General features: G+C 42.0%; 1 protein-coding gene across 1 annotated transcript in view; it reads left to right on the plus strand.

The window, feature by feature from the left end:
* Window positions 1-570: 570 nt before the first annotated feature.
* Window positions 571-18,572, plus strand: part of USP9X (ubiquitin specific peptidase 9 X-linked) — a 148,656-nt gene continuing 130,654 nt past the window's right edge. The window contains exon 1 of the mRNA XM_060234133.1: window positions 571-1,394. The gene's annotated coding sequence lies outside the window, so the exon portion shown is untranslated. The remainder of the gene's footprint in view (window positions 1,395-18,572) is intronic.

Here is an 18,572-nt window from a genome sequence, read left to right on the forward strand (position 1 = left end):
ACGCACTATCCAAGCCCTACAGTTTAAGGACTCTCCAGCTGATAACGCCCCAAGGCCTTCCAGGGGGTTCTGCTGCTTAATTTTCCCAGCCTAGCTACGGTAATCAACCACCGCTTCCTTTCTCTTTCGCAGCCTGCCAGCAGCTCCGTCGCTCCCGCCCCACCCACGCGTCAGCCTTTGGCTGGCCCCTGGGACTCAAGGAGATAGGAAAGGGAGGATCAATTCTGCCCCCCTTTCCCCTCTCGACCACGAAAGGTGACGTCATTATCCGGGCTCTCTGCGGCGGCGCTCTTCACACCGTGGGTCACAATGGAGCCCAAACAGAGCCCAACCGAAATGAAACGGCTGCTGAGCCGTTCGCCTGAGTGAGTGCGGCCTGGTCCTGCTCGGCCGCCGTCATCACCCGGCCAGCAGTCTCGCTGCCCCTCCCCCACCCAACACATACACCACCACACGACAGTGGCGACCCCCCAAGTCCGGGGGCCCCACCACCCATACAAGGCGAGACGTAAACGGCTGCCTGCTCGGCTTTGCGACACACAAGGATGTGGGGGGGGGATGCTGGGGGAGTGACTGACTGACACGCAGGAAAGAGAGGAGGGTCACGCTCGCCGCCGCGGATGCTGTTTGGGTGGCGGGGCCGGCGCCGCCGCGTTGAGTCGGAGTCTGCGCCGCCGCCACTACCGCCGCCGGCCGAGCCCTGCTAGAGCCGCCATATTGCCGGGACATAGGCACTTCGCCTCCGCTGACACCGCCACTTTGCTCTTAACCGTGTCGCGGTTTCTTCCATTTCTTTCCAGAGCTAGTCCGACCTTTCGTTGCCTTCTCTCATCCGGCCTAGCCGAGCACAGCTTCCTTTTGCCAGGCGCTGGGCGCATCTGATTCCCCCGGACGGGGAGGAGCAGAGCCCGTAGGCCCTAGCCCAGGCTAGCATAGTCTTCGAGCTTCCTGGCACGAAAGAGCCGCGAGCCCAAGGGCCTTGCCACTGAAACACCGGCCCTGCTGCCGTCGCTGGGAAGCGGCGGTACTAAACAGCTGGTGACGCAAAATCGAAAAAAAGGAGTAGCAGCAGCCGCCCAGGCGCCCTCGAAAGGAGCGTAAAGGTTCGAGCGGGTTCGCGACAGAGAGAGCTGCTCCCTGCAAGGTTCCAGGTGGCTTCAGCCGGTGACTGGAAAAGCTGCAGCGGTAGCCTTTAAGTGGGCTCTTGCCGGGCATGAGAGACGGCCCTGCTAGTTGCTGCGGCTGCCGCCGCCTGGGATGAGAAAGTCTTCGACCACACCCGCCGCAGCAGTCGCCTCCTACCCCCATCGCCAGCAGAACCAGCAGCAAGAATCGGAGCGGGCCTCGGCACAAACGCCAGGAGCAGCAGCGGAAACGGGAGACACTGTGTGGGGGTGAGTGGGTCTGGAAAGGGGCTGGCGTGGCTGCTTCCCGGGGTAGGGGGGGAGGACAGCACCCTGTTAGGGGCGGGGGGGGGGTATGTTGAAAGCTGGGGGCGGGAGAACGAGGAGGTGTCTCTTCTCGTTCTGTGTCTGTCGGTGCGTGTGTCGCTGTGTTTTGGAGTGAGAGGGGAAAATGGCTGACGACTCTTCATTCTTTTTGCCCGGCCTGTCCCGGGCCTTGTAGAAGAATGGGGTGCGCACAATTCGTAGCCGCAGTCCCTGTGAAGGGGGGGCGGGGAGAGAGACACGGCCTGCAGAGCTGGTTAGTGTTTGGCGTGATTCCTCCCTAAATAGCCAGGGAAACTGGCGAAAAAGAGTTAAAGGGCTCCCGGCATAGGTTCGGCCCGGCATTTAGCTTCTTTTAATACTCCTTTCACTTCACACTAAACGCCATTACTGAGGTGGAGTGATTGGAGTCATGCAGGCCTGGGCTACGCCAGGAAATAAGGCCCTCATCAGGCTTTCTTTCTAAAATCCGGCTTGCAACGACGGAGCCCAATGCTTTTCTCTTCGTTGTTAACAGTATTGTTATGGATGCAGGTGGGCTTTGTAATGGCTGCTCTCTCAATTTCCAATAAGGCCGTTTTATTCTAAAGAGTCTTCAGTATTCAATTTTCCTTCTTCCTTATGTTGCAAAAAATCGTATTTTGGCTATTTGCATTTTTAAACTGGTGATTACACCCCGCATTATTATAGTGTAAAGGTATGTTATGGCTCACACTGACAAGTTCCTGACTTCTAAAAGATCTTATAGTTGAGAAAAAGCACTGCCTTCGAAATTTCTTTATTATTGGTTTGAAATACTTACTAATTTTGAGGGTTCAGTATGATTCTCATAGAATTACTGCAAAAACACATTGGTTTTAATGAAGCAAATTTGGAATCTGAGAGTTATTGCTTGAGGTGTTTTATTTTAATGTCTCCTGGAGTGGGGGTGGGGTTAGTTTCAGAATTCAAATTTTATGCTGCGTGTGAACCTATGAACACTTGTGAGTTAAAGCCCATCAAGCTTGAGATAAGTTTTTAATAAACTTGCATAGGATTGAGTTATATAAGTACCAGAATTTTTATTTAATGTTAGGATTTTCAAGACACTTTAAACTGAGATACTGGAGTTCAGGCAATATCTGACTTCTGCATGACATACTTCAGCCATGACCTGTTATTACCAGAATTTTTATTTAATGTTAGGATTTTCAAGACACTTTAAACTGAGATACTGGAGTTCAGGCAATATCTGACTTCTTCATGACATACTTCAGCCATGACCTGTTACAATGTCTGTCCAGATAGACTTTCCAGTACTGACGTAGACTTGACATGTGGGGGTGTGGCTCTTACAATTACTAGTATTAAAATATACAAATGTTTTAATAATTGGGTTCATGACTTTAACAGTATAAACACTATCACAGTAACTTATGCTTGCACATGTATATTGTTTATCATTAGCTGCTTTTCTTGGTAAGTTTGCTGTTTTTATATTTATAGGGTTCTTTAGCTAGGGAGAACTGAATTTTATGGCTTGGAAGAATGGGCCTTCACCAGTTTAAAAAAAGATTTTGGATCGGTATTGGCTGTAATTGTGACCACTACAACTTAGGAAATTATTGGTGAATGAACAGCTTGCAGATATCTACATCACTTCTAGTAATTTCTCTTTCAAGTGATTGGTTGACTGTAGTCTCATACGGCTGTTCAAAATTGTTTTTTTTTGTCTTTAAAGAGAATAGGATAGATTAGAGATTTGTGCTTAGTTATCAAAGTATTGTGTATTGCCTGTCATATCAGGAACTAAGGATGGCATATTGGGATGCTCGTATTGTCTTGAACAAAAATATGAATATGTGAAATAAAATGCAGTGTAACTTCTTTACTAACACATACACATACTATAGGTGCTTCCTTGTAAGCAGGCTCTATTTATTCACATGTAATTGAGACTTTCTGTTGTATACAAGACTTTGAGTATTATACAAGATGTGGATGTATAGTCCATTGAAATACCTGCAGGTTGCTTCCAAGTGGTATTTAGAATAATTTGTAAAAGCATTCTTGCAAGAAGTAGCGTAATTCTTTATAAACTGCTCTGGTTCTTGCTCCACCCCATTCCATGTTCCTTATCTAGGTTTTCAAATGAAAATATGGCTAACTTTGTTCAGGTGTTTCCTCATAATTGGTCTGCTTTCAGCTTGTTTAATGCCTTGCTAATTATATTTTTCTAATGTTTCTTACTGAATTTACAGACCACTTGTTTCTTAAGTGCCAATCCAGGAAACAAAATGCTTTTGTTTTTCTTGGAACATCTTTATAAACAGTTATGTATAGAAAATGTTAATACTCTAAGATAAGAAGGCCTTATATTATGTCTGTGTTCGTTAATACATGAAATTACATCAGTGGTAAGAAAACAACACAAGGCAGAAGCAATATGTATAGCATATTCCCAGATTTAAGAATTAATTCTGAAGAGTAACATTTAAATCACCTAGAATAAGAGGGTTCAAAACTGCAACTTTAGGTGAAACTCAGTTGTCTTCTAAATCCATTTTACTACCTATGTGTATCATCTTACTATGCCATATTGCAGCAGGAGCCATGATTGTGGAGCACATCCTCTAAGGAAAGCATGGCACATGAGCATTATTATAAATTTGATTCCTTAGATAACCTTTATTTCCTTTGATATTTGCTCTGGCTGCATAGTTAAAAGTTTAAAGTCAGTGGGTGTTTGCTTGAAAGACACTTAATTTTGAGGGAAGTTCCATTAAATCAGCTTTTAAGGCAGTGGTGGAAAAGCCTTAGTTTTTTTTTATGGGTTTTATAATAGTGTTTTTATTGTATTTTTATAATGTTTTATTTCTCTTGCAAACTGCCTTGAATTCTGCAAGGGAGAAAGATGGCTGATAAATATTTTAAATAAATAAAACAAATTGTATATTTCCTTATTTTGTTACTTTCCTTGTCCTTGAGAGGGTTGGGTTGCTTTCAGAGGCAACCTCCCTCCCCTGCTTTGAAATAATTATTCACCATTTCTTACAAATGCTGGGAATTGTAGAAAGTAACAGTTAAATATGTAGTAGTGTTCCTAATTCTTGATTACGTGAAATGCATTTGTTCTAGTTTTTACAGGACTTGCTGTCCAACTGCAACTTTTGTCGGTGTCCTTTCAGAACACAATTCTGTAGCTTCTCTGCAAAAAGCTGTTAATTCACCAGCTCTTATACCAGTGCAAACTGATGCTGACATGTGGCTAGTGGTTGTTCTGTCCATTAAAAGTTCTGTCTGTTTATAATTCTCTATGCCCATGTTCAGGGTGATGTATAATTATGTGTCAGTTTAATGGCACATGTGCTTCTGGTTGTAATATTGTATTGGTCCAAAAGATCATTGGTTTGATGTACATAGTATATCTCTCCTCTTTGTAAAACGCTTCATAGTTAAGCTTTGGAAGAATAATTGACAAATCAGTAATCACTTGTGCAAGCGCTTTATGAATTTTGCTGTACTGGTAATGTCCTGGAAGTTCAGGAATTTTGAATTTAACTTATTTTTTCTTCATATGTTTCGATGCTTGTGTAATGTATGCAACAATATATTTGGTTATTGTCAGAGAGCTCTGAATATTAAACCTTTTTATCTTACTGGAAATATGCTTCATTTCCCCCAGATTATAATTATGCTTTGGGCAAAAGCTATATTGGTCAAGACATGAGAAGTAACATTGTTCTCAAATTCCTTTATGTGATTTGCTTTCTTCTTCTGAAAATTTTGATTCTTTATCTTTTGGTTTGATTTCTAACCTATTTCATGTGGAGAGTGCCTCATGCAAAGTGACTTCTGTTAAAAAGTGAAGATTAGTTTTGCCTTTGCATGTTTCGTTGTGCTCCTTCTGTCGGCTTGGGCCAACTGCATACTGCTTCTGCAGATAACTTGAGATATTCTGCTTTCTTGAAAGCATTTGGAAGCAGAGGTCTTATTATGTTATACATGCCAAATGTGAATTTGGATCTGGTGTTTTATAGTCCCATCCTAACATGTATTTCTGTCCTTCCCCCAAGTATCCTGGCATATGCAGAGGACTTAATGGAATCAAATTGTCAGTGAAAGCACAAATAATGGCTGGCTAGAGAGTCAAGTTGAAATGTATTGCTGTGCTCCATTATTCTCTTGGGAAAGAAGGATCTCCTGATGGGTCAAAAGTGGTACTTTGAATATTGCTTTCTGCCTGGTGCCACTAAATCTCAAGCAACTTGCTTGGGAAATGGAGCTACCACGTAAAAAGGAAAACATGAAACACTCACTGGTAGCTTATGAGTTTGCTGCATACCTTTCCATAGCTTGGAAGTCTGTTAAAATATTGTGTTATAATTGTGTTCTTTTTTTTTCAAGATTTACTGATTTTAGTGGGGTTTGCAAACATATGTGCCCCTTGAAAATGTTGCGTATGTCTGCAAACCTACAAAAAAATACAGTTGCTATTTAAAATTAAAACACACAACTTGTATTTTGGTGCTTCAAGGAAAGGTGTGCAAGATTAAGGTGTTAAATCAGCTAACTTCTCAAACTGAGCGGTGGTTTGGATCCACAAGGGTTTCTGAGGATCGAAGAGATTTTTATCCGGAGAGTGTGACTACTTTGCCTCTTCCTTTCCATGATAGGAACTCCATGAGTGAAAGGGGTAATCCGTGACTCCCCCCTCCCACAGTAGATTCGGACTGTTGCAGAGAATTCTTGTGAAATGTTATTTTAAACATTTTCACTTTGTTGGAACTTCTAAAATATTGGTGTTGTATATTCCTATGAAAAGCAAAATCATGTAGAAAACAATGCTGTACTGAATACCCAGGGGACATATTGCAAGCAAAAATATCCTAAAGTTTAATAAAAGAATTTTCTTTACATAGTTTGCATTAGTGTAAACTAGGGCATATTTATTTAGATATGAAGAGATTACTGCTAAAGTTCTCTGAATGGGAGACTATGGATTGTATTGACTACAACTGTAGTTCCCAAACATTATTGGGTCACTGTCCCCTTGGTTCCATAAACTTGTCCGCAGTGCCCCCTACTATATAAAATGCATTTATGATGCACATCGTCCGTTACCCTGCCTCAGGCAAGTTTTTCTCTCCTTTTCTCTTTCCCTTTGTTGATTGAGCAGCCCTAGTAATGTGTTTTCATCTCCTCTGAAGAAACTTTGAATGTCCCACTCTGTAAGAAATATGTATTTTGGCTATTTGCTCAGCCCAGGAACCTGAGGGAAGGGATAGGATTGCCCTTTAACTTAACCCTTGAAAATGGTACTTGAGATGCTTTAAAATTTAAAAAATAAGATGTTTTATTTAACATCAAGGCAAAAAGTCAGGTGAAATCAGGGGTTGAAATTACTGAAGTAAAGCTAGTATAAGCATAGATGTTTGATCTTATGTATCAGGCTAATAAGAGGTTCTTAATTTATTCAGTTACGTAGATCTTTATATTGAGAGGCTTTTCACTTTATCAGTAATTGCTAATTTCTTTGGTTCCCAGAAGGCCGGCGTCCTCTTCCCAGTACCCAACCCCTTTCTCTTGGAACACTATTACTCTCCTTAAGTTGTTCACTGACATTTAAGGTTCTGCCTGCAGTTTCTATTCACATTGGATCAGCGAATTCTGTACTCCTCAGAGATAACTCTCTCTGTTTGACTGGTTAGGAAATCTCTCTCTAGAACAGTGACTCCCAACCTTTTTGGCACCAGAGACTGGTTTCGTGGAAGACAGTTTTTCCACAGACTGGTGTGGGGGGGGGAGCAGTGCTGGGGTTTTGTCACCCCAGGCTGCCCCCCCCACCCGTGCCTGCCCCCCATGGGGGTCTTTAAATGAGGCAGAGACTGGGGCTGCTTCTGCTGCCTACCTGCTAGGAAACCAGGTGGCAGAAGTGGCCAGTCTGCCTCCCCCTCCCATTTCAAGTCTTGAAATGAGGGATAGGCGAAGATTCCAGCAGTGCTGCCCCTTCTGCCCACTTGAACCTGGGCGGATGAAAGAGGCAGTGTGACCTCGCTCCAAAGTTGCCTTCCCTATAAGGTGAGGCTGTGCTGCCTCTTTAGTCTGCCCCGGTCCTGGAAGGGCGAAAGGGGCAGTGGGGCTGCTCTGCCTCACTCCAAGGTTGTCTCCCTGGCAAGGGGAGGCAGCCAGGAGCGAGGTCACGCTGCCTCTTTTGTCTGCTCAGGTCCCAGGTGGGTGGAAGGGGCAGTGAGGCTGCTCTGCCTCACTCCAAGTCTGCCTCCCCTCCCCGTGCTGCCTCTTCCATCCATCCCAGTCTCAGGAGGGTGAAAGGGGTGGTGTGGCCCGCTGCCTTGCAACCTGGTTGCTAACAGGCCATGGACTGGTACTGGTCCATGGCTTGGGGGTTGAGGACCCCTGCTCTAGAAGAACTCTTCTTCGGCATAAGTGGAAGTCTTCTGTACTACCCAAACTTCCTTCCTAAACTTCCCCCCAGTTCTCTGTCTGTGTTCAAACTGCATTCAGTCAAGGCTGAACTCTGACTCTGTCAGTACTGAATGCTTTTTCTATCAGGGTGATTTTCAGAAGGTCCCAATAAACTTCTCAGTTAAGGCAGGAATCTGACTGACTCACCTCAACATCCAGCTCCCTCAAGACTTTTTTCTTTTTGCTCAGCTGATGCTAACCAATCAGATTGCTAGGAACAGCCTGTCACTCACAGTCCTTTAGTTCTTTGTGCAGCATTTCTAAGTCCATTAAAAAGTGCAGTCCATCACAGTATTACCCAGAATAGCGGCTTGCACAACTCACTAAGGAAGATCATAACAATAAAATTCAAAACAGTAACAATTAAGTGCACATTTATTCATAATTAAATTAAAACTTTTTTGTTTAATTCATCAAAATTAATAAACCTGATCAAGTAATACCAGCTGTTAAAAGTCTGGTAGTCATTTAGCAAGAATCTTCAGTAACTGCACTTTTCATTAGATTTAATGTGATGGATAGGCTTGATAACTAGTTTATTGCCTTCTTTTAATACTTGATTTTTTTCTTTCATTTTATTATGGATTCTAAATAAAGATAGTGTTATATCTTTATATAAAGATTTGTCTGATTTTTTAAAAATTCTTGAAAATATATCCCAAATTTTTCCTGATATTTATATTTACCATAATTTTCTTATTACTCATTTTTTTTCTCCTAAATTTTCCTTTAATTACCCAAATTTGTCCTTCTACTCCTAATGTTTTCTTTAAAGTATTTTATTTTTTGAAACTAGTTATTGAAAATTTTTAATTCTTATATAACCTAGAAAAGCTAATATTCGGCAGACTGTGATAAAAATAAGTTATATAGGTAAAAAGTGTACTTCATAAAGACCTGATTCAGTAACTGAAAGCACAGGAAAATAAATATCATACTCAATACTGTTATGTTAAGGATTTACTGGGGAAGTCTTGAAAAATGACGGACAAGAACACATGTAGACAAGTTTCTTAAAACATAGTATACTGGTATGACTGGAGCTCTGGTGGTGTAGTTACTAAAAAGTCCTGTAGTTTCCTGAGATTTCAGCAATGTGCAGAGGCAGAATCTTGGAGAATGCCAACCATAGCCTGGTCAGTCAGTGATTGAACATGGTTGAATTGAACAACATGGTTGAAGGGGTCTGCCTCCAGTGCCTCCCTAGGTAATCCCACTGACCTCCAGGGGGATAGTACTGCTCACTTTGGGAACCACTTGCTTAGAAGGTTGCTTAAAATCCTGTAAATGGCAAGGAGATCTATGGATAGGCTTTTCTAATTCCTTACAGAGCTCTGACTGTGTTTTGGTAATGGCTGTGGACCTTATATAAGGAAAGGGACTCTTGTTTGCTTCCTTAAGGATTTTTGCACCTACTATGTTTCAGATTTATGTTCATATATACTTTTCAGAAATATTTGTAGTTTCTGTTAAGTTTCTTTAGCATTGTAGACAAAACATGGGTCAGTCATTAGTATCAACTGAGAGAAAGTTAATGTCTTGATATCTAGAATACAATAGTGAATATAGCAGTGATCTTCTGAGGATTTTCATATATTCGATATTCTGCTGAGAGCAGAAGGGGAATTTCATTACTTCGCTTCCTCATTGCAGCCCAGTTGACTTGTATAACTGTTGGTCTGTACAGGTCCTGTAACCCTAATAATCTGAAGGTTGAAAATGGTGACTGAGGGATTTCTGACCATCAGTGTCCTTTGCTGATGGATCATTGAACTGTGATTGCAGGCTGTCTACTGTTGTTGTTTGGCATCCATGTGATATAAATAGAAGTAGGGGTGTGCATTTGGATTTGTCCGATCCAAAAATATATTTAAAAAAAACCATATCAGTATTTTTGGGTACATTTTGGCATCCCTAATGTATCTGGAAATTTTTTGGGAGAACCAAAAGAAAATTCCCAAGAAAAATCACAGATATATTTGAGAATTACTGGCAAACTGAAAAATAGCTGAGGGACTGGAGCAGATTGCTCCTGCTGCTCATCTGTTTTCAGGCTTTCTTCTGCAGTCCCTTTAAATGGGGCATTTAAAGGGTCTGCCAAAGACAGCCAAGCTGGGGGAATGAACCACTCTTACTCCTAGCTCAGCTGGAGGCTCTCTTGGGCAGTTCTTAAGCCAGACTGCTTGAAAGAGTCTGCAAAGCAACAAATCACGCGAGAAGAACTTTCCCTACTGGCTCAACTGGGGCTTTCCTGGACAGTCCAAAATACCCAACAGAGGGCCCTAGGTGAGCACATGGGAAGGGTTCTCTCTGCAGGATCAGTTGCTTTGTAGGCTCTTTTGGGCAGTCCAGTTTAAAGACCCAGTTGGGCTTCCTGTCAGCTGTTTACCGCTTTGCCACTGCTTTTTTCCCCCTCCATATTTTCCAGTTTGGGTTTATAGGACCCCCCCCCCCCCAGATTTTGAGAGTTCCAAAAAATCCCAGATCCAAATACTTTACTGGTATTGGGATCCAGGTTTTTTTCAGAAATCCTCAATTTTGGGGGGGGGGGGGGCGGCTAATAGACCCAAACTGAAAAATACTGAGGAAAAAAAATTGTACACCCCTAAATAGGAGTTAAGGCTTGTTTCAGTTGCATGCATACATATGCATTTGTATGGATGTGATATACTTATCTATGAGAACATAAACTTTATGCATTTATGCAGAATGGTCACTGGTGATACCACTAGAGCAGGGGTGTCAAACATGTGGCCCATGGGCCAAATCAGCCTCCCAGGGCTTCAGTCAGACCTGTGGGGCTCTCTTCTCCCCCCTCCTGTCCTCACCTTGTGAAACTTCAAGGCTGCTGATGAGTTCCCAGCTCCTTCTGCAGTGGCTAAAGCTGAAAGCAAAGCTGCAAAGAAAATGCAGAATGTCTTTTCCAACTGATTGGGTGGTGGGGGCTTTGAGAACCACACAATATGTGAGAAAGAGCCATATGTGGTTCCCGAGCCACAGTTTGGCCACCCCTGATCTAGATGTTACCAGAGCATGCACCATAAGAACATAAGAGAAGCCATGTTGGAATAAGACCAATGGCCCATCCAGTCCAACACTCTGTGTCACTCAGTGGCCAATATGTGTGTGTGTGTGTGTATACACACACACATATACATACATACATAGGCATACACACACGCATACATACATACATATACACATATCTATACACACTGTGGCTAATAGCCACTGATGGACCTCTGCTCCATATTTTTATCCAATCCCCTCTTAAAACTGGCTATGCTTGTAGCCACCACCACCTCCTGTGGCAGTGAATTCCACATGTTAATCACCCTTTGGGTGAAGAAGTACTTCCTTTTATTCATTTTAACCTGACTGCTCAGCAATTTCATTGAATGCCCACAAGTTCTTGTATTGTGAGAAAGGGAGAAAGGTACTTCTTTCTCTACTTTCTCCATCCCATTCATAATCTTGTAAACCTCTATCATGTCATCCCGCAGTCGACGTTTCTCTAAGCTAAAGAGCCCCAAGTGTTTTAACCTTTCTTCATTGGGAAAGTGTTCCAAACCTTTAATCATTCTAGTTACCCTTTTCTGCACTTTTTCCAATGCTATAATATCCTTTTTGAGGTGTGGTGACCAGAATTGTACACAGTATTCCAAATGAAACCGCACCATTGATTTATACAGGGGCATTATGATACTGGCTGATTTGTTTTCAATTCCCTTCCTAATAATTCCCAGCATGGCGTTGACCTTTTTTTATAGCAATCGTACACTGTCTTGACATTTTCAGTGAGTTATCTACCACGACCCCAAGATCTCTCTCTTGGTCAGTCTTTGCCAGTTCACACCCCATCAACTTGTATTTGTAGTTGGGATTCTTGGCCCAATTGTGCATTACTTTGCACTTGGCCACATTGAACCTCATCTGCCACACTGACGCCCACTCACCCAGCCTCAACAGATCCCTTTAGAGTGCCTCACAATCCTCTCTGGTTCTCACCACCCTGAACAATTTAGTGTCATCCACAAACTTGGCCACTTCACTGATTACTCCCAACTCCAGATCATTTATGAACAAGTTAAAGAGCATGGGACCCAATATTGAGCCCTGCAGCACCCCACTGCTTACCCTCCTTCACTCTGAAGACTGCCCATTTATACTCACTCTCTGCTTCCTATTAATTAGCCAGTTTTTGATCCACAAGAGGACCTGTCCTTTTACTCCATGACTCTCGAGCTTACTAAGGAGCCTTTGATGAGGAACTTTATCAAAAGCTTTCTGGAAATCCAGGTAAACAAGTTCTATTGGGTCCCCTTTGTCCACATATTTGTTCACCCCCTCAAAGAACTGTAACTGATTAGTGAGGCAAGATCTTCCCTTACAGAACCCAAGCTGAGTCTTCCTCAATAACTCGTGCTCATCAATGTGCCACTCATTCAACTTGATAATGCTTCCTACCAACTTTCCTGGTATTGAAATCAGACTGACTGGCCTGTAATTTCCTGGATCTCCTCTGGAACCCTTTTTAAAGATGGGGGTGACATTTGCTACCTTCCAGTCCTCAGGAACGGAGGCAGATTACAATGAAAGATTACAGAATTTTGTCAGGAGATCCACAAATTCAACTTTTGAGTTCTTTCAGAACTCTTGGATGTATGCCATCCGGACCTGGTGACTTATTAGTTTTTAATTTGTCAATCAGTTGTAGGACCCCCTCTCTTGTCACCTCAATCTCACTCAGGTCTTTCAACACCCCTTCCAAAATTAGTGGTTCTGGAGCAGGCAAACACTTTTCATCTTCCATCGTGAAGACTGAGGCAAAAACTGCATTCAGCTTCTCAGCCATTTCCCTATCCTCCTTCAGTAATCCTTTGACCCCTTGGTCATCCAAGGGCCCCACTGCCTCCCTGGCTGGTTTCCAGCTTGTAATATATTTGAAGACATTTTTATTGTTGGTCTTTATGTTTTTTGCAATATGCTCCTCATAGTCCCTTTTTGCTTGCCTTATCACAGTCTTGCATTTGATTTGCCACAGCCTATGTTCCCTTTTATTAATCTCACTTGGACTAGCTTTCCACCGCTTAAAGGAGTCTTTCTTACCTTTTACAGCTTCCATTACTTTGTTTGTTAACCATGCAGGCCTTTTCTTATACCTGTTTGTGCCTTTCCTAACTTGTGGTATATATTTTATCTGAGCTTCTAGGATTGTAGTTTTAAATAGCCTCCAAGCTTCCCCAAGGTTTTGACTATATTTACCTTTCCTTTCAGTTTCCTCTTCACAAGCCTGCTCATCTCAGAGAATTTACCCCTTTTAAAGTTAAACGTGATTGTACTGGTCTTTTGGGGCAACTCCCTATTTATACAAATGGTGAAATCAATAACATTATGGTCACTGCTCCCAGGCGGTGAGATCACTTTTACATCTCTCACCAAGTCTTGTGCATTACTTAAGACCAAATCCAGGATCGCCCCACCCCTGGTAGGCTCTGTGACCATCTGCTCCATAGCACAGTCATTGAGAGCATCTAGAAACTCAGTCTCTTTCTCTCGACCTGAACACATATTGACCCAATCAATCTGCGGATAGTTAAAATCACTTATGAAGATACAGTTTTTCTGTTTAGCCGCTATCTTTAATCTTTCCATCATATTATAATCATCCTCTATCTTTTGATTTGATGGGCGATAACAAACTCCCATAGTTAAATTTCCTTTTGGGCCCTCTATTTCTAGAAAAGCATTTCTAGAAGGGAATCTAATTCTTTGACCTCAGTCTTACTGGACTGTATACCCTCGCTGACATACAGAGCCCCCCCACCCCCCTATCCTTCCGATATAACATATCCAGGAATCACCGTGTCCCACTGATTCTCCTCATTGCACCAAGTTTCTGAAATTCCCTCAATGTCTATGTTTTCCCCCAACACTAAACATTCCAACTCACCAATTTTACTTTGAACACTTCTAGCATAGTGGCCAGATTTTTATTGACCAGGAAAAGCCACAGCTGGCTAATCAATTGAAGTTGGTAAAAGGCAATCCTGGTCATTGCTGCACTTAATTATCCACCATTAGGCCTGGGTCCAGGTGCAACCCTAAGCTACATACAGTATATCACAGAAATGAGTACACCCCCTCACATTTTGTAAATATTTAAGTATATCTTTTCATGTGACAGCACTGAAGAAATGACACGGCTACAATGTAGAGTAGTGAGTTTATAGCTTGTATAACAGTGTAAATATGCTGTCCCCTCAAAATTACGCAACACACAGCCATTAATGTCTAAACTGCTGGCAACAAAAGTAAGTACACCCCTAAGTGATAATGTCCAAATGGGGCCCAAAATGTCAATATTTTGTGTGGCCACCATTATTTTCCAGCACTGCCCTAACCCTCTTGGGCATAGAGTTCACCAGAGCTTTACAGGTTGCCATTGGAGTCATCTTCCACTCCTCTATGACGACATCACGTAACTGGTGGATGCTAGAGACCTTGCGCACCTCCACTTTCCATTTTAGGATGCCCCACAGATGCTCAGTAGGGATTAGGTCTGGAGACATGCTTGGCCAGTCCATCACCTTTACCCTCAGCTTCTTTAGCAAGGCATTGGTCATTTTGGAGGTGTGTTTGGGGTTGTTATCACGTCGGAATACTGCCCTGCAGCCCAGTCTCTGAAGGGAGGGGATCATGCTCTGCTTCAGTATGTCACAGTACATGTTGGCATTCAGGGTTCCCTCAATGAACTGTATCTCCCCAGTGCTGGCAGCACTCATGCAGCCCAAGACCATGACATTCCCACCACCATGCTTGACTGTAGGCAAGACACACTTGTCTTTGTACTCCTCACCTGGTTGCCGCCACACATGCTTGACACCATCTGAAGCAAATAAGTTTATCTTGGTCTCATCAGGCCATGGGACATGGTTCCAGAAATCCATGTCCTTGGTCTGCTTGTCTGCAGCAAACCATTTCTTTTGCATCATCTTTAGAAGAGGTTTCCTTCTGGGACGACAGCCCTGGAGACCAATTTGATGCAGTGTGCGGCGTATGGTCCCCCCTTCAACCTCTGTAGCAGTGTCATGACTCTGTAGCTGACCCCCCACCCCTTCAACCTCTGTAGCAATGTCATGGTCTGGGGCTGCATGAGTGCTGCCAGCACTGGGGAGCTACAGTTCATTGAGGGAACCCTGAATGCCAACATGTACTGAAGCAGAGCATGTTTTAGCTTATTCTTAAAATTAATTTATATTTTGTATTTATATTGTTGATTGATTTTATCTGTTACTGTCATACCATGATATTGTATCATGCTCTGTAAGCCGCCCTGAGCCTGCCTCAGCGGTGAGGGCGGGGTATAAATAGAAACTTATTATTATTTGGAGACTGGGCTGCAGGGCAGTATTCCAACATGATAACGACCCCAAACACACCTCCAAAACGACCACTGCCTTGCTAACGAAGCTGAGGGTAAAGGTGATGGATTTGTTTGATTTATATCTTGCCCTCGCCCGCAAGCAGGCTCAAGACAGGTCACATCATTTTGTTAAACAACATAACATGAAAACATTGAAATTAAACAGAACAAATAATTTAAGCAGAACTAACATTAAAATAAAATATAGGGGGGAAATTCAGTCAAACAGAATGGTTGAGGCTAATTAGACATCTTTCAGGCCAGGGACTACCAGGAAATGTTGCTCTGCTGAGTGTAAAGCTCTCTGGGGTACATGTGAGGACAGGACAGATGGTCCCATAGGTATGTTGGTCCCTGACTGTATAGGGGACTTTAAAGGTTAATACCATAACCTTGAACCAGATCTGGTATTTAATTGGTAACTAGTGCAATTGACAGCACCGGCTGAATATGCACCCACACAGATGTCACCATCAGCAGATATACTGCCACATTTCGCAGTATATATCTGAAGGCAAATGATGTACCAGTTGTATTGAAGGTTGGTTAGTGTCTAGATGGGAGATCTCCTGGGGGCCCTTTCAACATTGTCTTGAGCTCCATGGAAGGCAATGGAATATGCGTAAATCAGCTTCTCAAATTAAATAATTGAGATGCTTCATTAGTTTGTGTGGAAGGTGCCTTCACTTAGAGTAAGCCTGTTTTTAAAAATTTGACTAATAATTGAGATTAGAATTTATTTACACTTTAAATTTGATATTTTTTGTCAATTTTGAAGATGCACAGCTTTTAGGGACCTAATGAAACAAAAAAGTTGAAGTTAAATAAGGCAGAAACTGTATAGAAGTCAACAGTAATTGAGACAGGATAAATTTGAAAGTACAACAAGAAAGGGAGAACATAAGAGGAGCCCTGCTGGATCAGACCAGTGGTCCATCTACTCCAGCATCCTGTTTCAACCCAGTTCTTCTGGAGGTCATACAGCAGGTATGACCAAGGCCAAGGCTTTCCCCTGATGTTGACTCCTTGCACTGGTTTTCAGAGCTTTAGTGCCTCTGAACATGGAGGTTCCCTTTGCTTAACATGGCTAGAAGCCACTGGTAGAACTATCCTCTATGAATCTATCTAATCCCGTTTTAAATCTTGTTGTCATCACTACATCGTCTGGCAGCAAATTTTATATTGTAATAAATCTCTGTGTAAAGAAGAGGTTTTTTTGTCCATCCTGAATCTACTGCCCATCAACTTCATTAGATGCCCTTTTGAATTCTAATATCTGGGGGGGAGGGCATTTTTTGGTCAACTCTTTCTACCCCATGCATAATTTTATGAACCTCTATCATGTCCTCCTGTAGCTGTCTTTTTTTTAAACTGAAAAGCCCTGTTATGTACTTTTTCCAGCTCTGCAGTGTCTTCGAGATATGGTGACCAAATCTGTACATGTTAGTCCAAATGCGGTCACACCATAGATCTACACACCGGCATTATAATATTGACTGTTTAATATTCGATCAGTTTCCTAATAATTCCTAACAGAGTTGGACTTTTTTCACTGCTACAGCACACTGGGTTTACACTTTCATTGAGCTGTCACTACAACCCCAAGATCAGCAAGTTCAGACTCAGTTGGCCTATACTTGAAGTTGCAGTTTTTTATTTCAATTAATCAATTTTCAATTTACGGCAAAAGCCAGCATCCTGTTTAGTGTGCATCACCTTACATTTATCAGTATTTAACTTCATTTGCCTCATTGTTGCCCAGCTGCCCAGTTGTGGATGTCCTCTTGGAACTCTTCACAGTCACCTGGGTTTTCGTCATCGAATGAATTTGTATCACCTACAAACTTGGCCACTACACTACTCACCCCTAATTCCAGATCATTTATGAACAAATCAAATGGCACTGGCATCAGTACTGATCCTTGTGAGTCCCCACTGCTTATTTCCCTCCATTATGAGAACTGTCCATTTATTTCTACTCTTTGCTTCCTGTCATTTAACCAATTTTTAATCCATAAGAGAACCTGCCCTCTTATCCCATGATTGCTAAGTTTCCTAAGGAGTCTTTGGTGAGGTGTCTTGTCAAAAGCTTTTTGAAAGTCCTAGTATATAATGTCTACCGGTTCACTACTCTTCTCTTGTTCACTTTTTCAAAGACTTCCAAAAGGATGGTGAGGCAGAAATTCCCTTTGCAGAAGTCATACTGATTTCCCCCCAGCAGCCTTTGTTCCTTTTTGTGACTAATAATTCTGTCTTTGATTACAGTCTCTATTAATTTTCTTGTCAGTTTTTACTGACATTTCAGATCAAGCTAGAGGTCCTCAAATTTCAAGCTCAGTTTTTCTTAAGTGATCGATCTGTGTTTTAGGCATACAAATTTAATACTGTTATAAAGGCAGCTATTCCATCTATTGTTGCCACGGTGATAACACATTAAATATAGAACTTTTTGAAGGATCATCCCCCATTTTTAAAAGGCCATATTTCTCTTTTTTTGTATGTCTTCTCAGAAGAGTTATCATAGTTTATTAACTACCATTTTCTATTGGGAATTATCTGATTGTTTTGGGATTAAAACAATCTAGTTTTACTTAAAAAAAAGTTAAAACCTAACTATTCTGGTATGAAGGAAACATCATTTAAAACAATTATATTTTACAGTAGAAAAAATTATGTGGCAGCAGTGTTCCAAATGAAATTGCTTTCATTAAAAGTAACTGAGTAAAGACCAGTTATAAAGAACAAATCTGAACTTAGACAAGGCAACTAAAGGTGATCATATGATCTTAATGAGAGGGCTCCTTTGAAATTATGGCTCCATGGGTCAGTGAACATCTGGCCATGAAGTGGGGTCTGCACTGGGAGAGAGGAATTGCTGAGTATAACAGACATTATTCTCAAATTATACTGCAACTGGAAAAGGGGGCGATCTAAATTATTGTATACATTTAAGCCATCTTTTTATTTGTATCCATAATATGATGCTGAGTATGAATTAAAGGGATTGACTGTGAATTAAAGTGCAAGTCCAAAAGCAAAGAAATGTAGAACCAAACAATTCCAGTATTTGTTTCCAGATTTGGCAGCCTGAAATATGTGCTGTGACTTGAAAGAAATTTTGACTTGACGCAGAAATGGCAGGACTGTTGCTCCTTTTGTATAATGTAGGATGTAATAGTAATGATTGGAATTGGTCTGCCATTGTTAAATTATGGAGAGAACCATCTTTGTGA

The sequence above is a fragment of the Heteronotia binoei genome, chromosome 3 (assembly GCF_032191835.1).
Source record: "Heteronotia binoei isolate CCM8104 ecotype False Entrance Well chromosome 3, APGP_CSIRO_Hbin_v1, whole genome shotgun sequence".
NCBI classification, from domain to species: domain Eukaryota; kingdom Metazoa; phylum Chordata; class Lepidosauria; order Squamata; family Gekkonidae; genus Heteronotia; species Heteronotia binoei.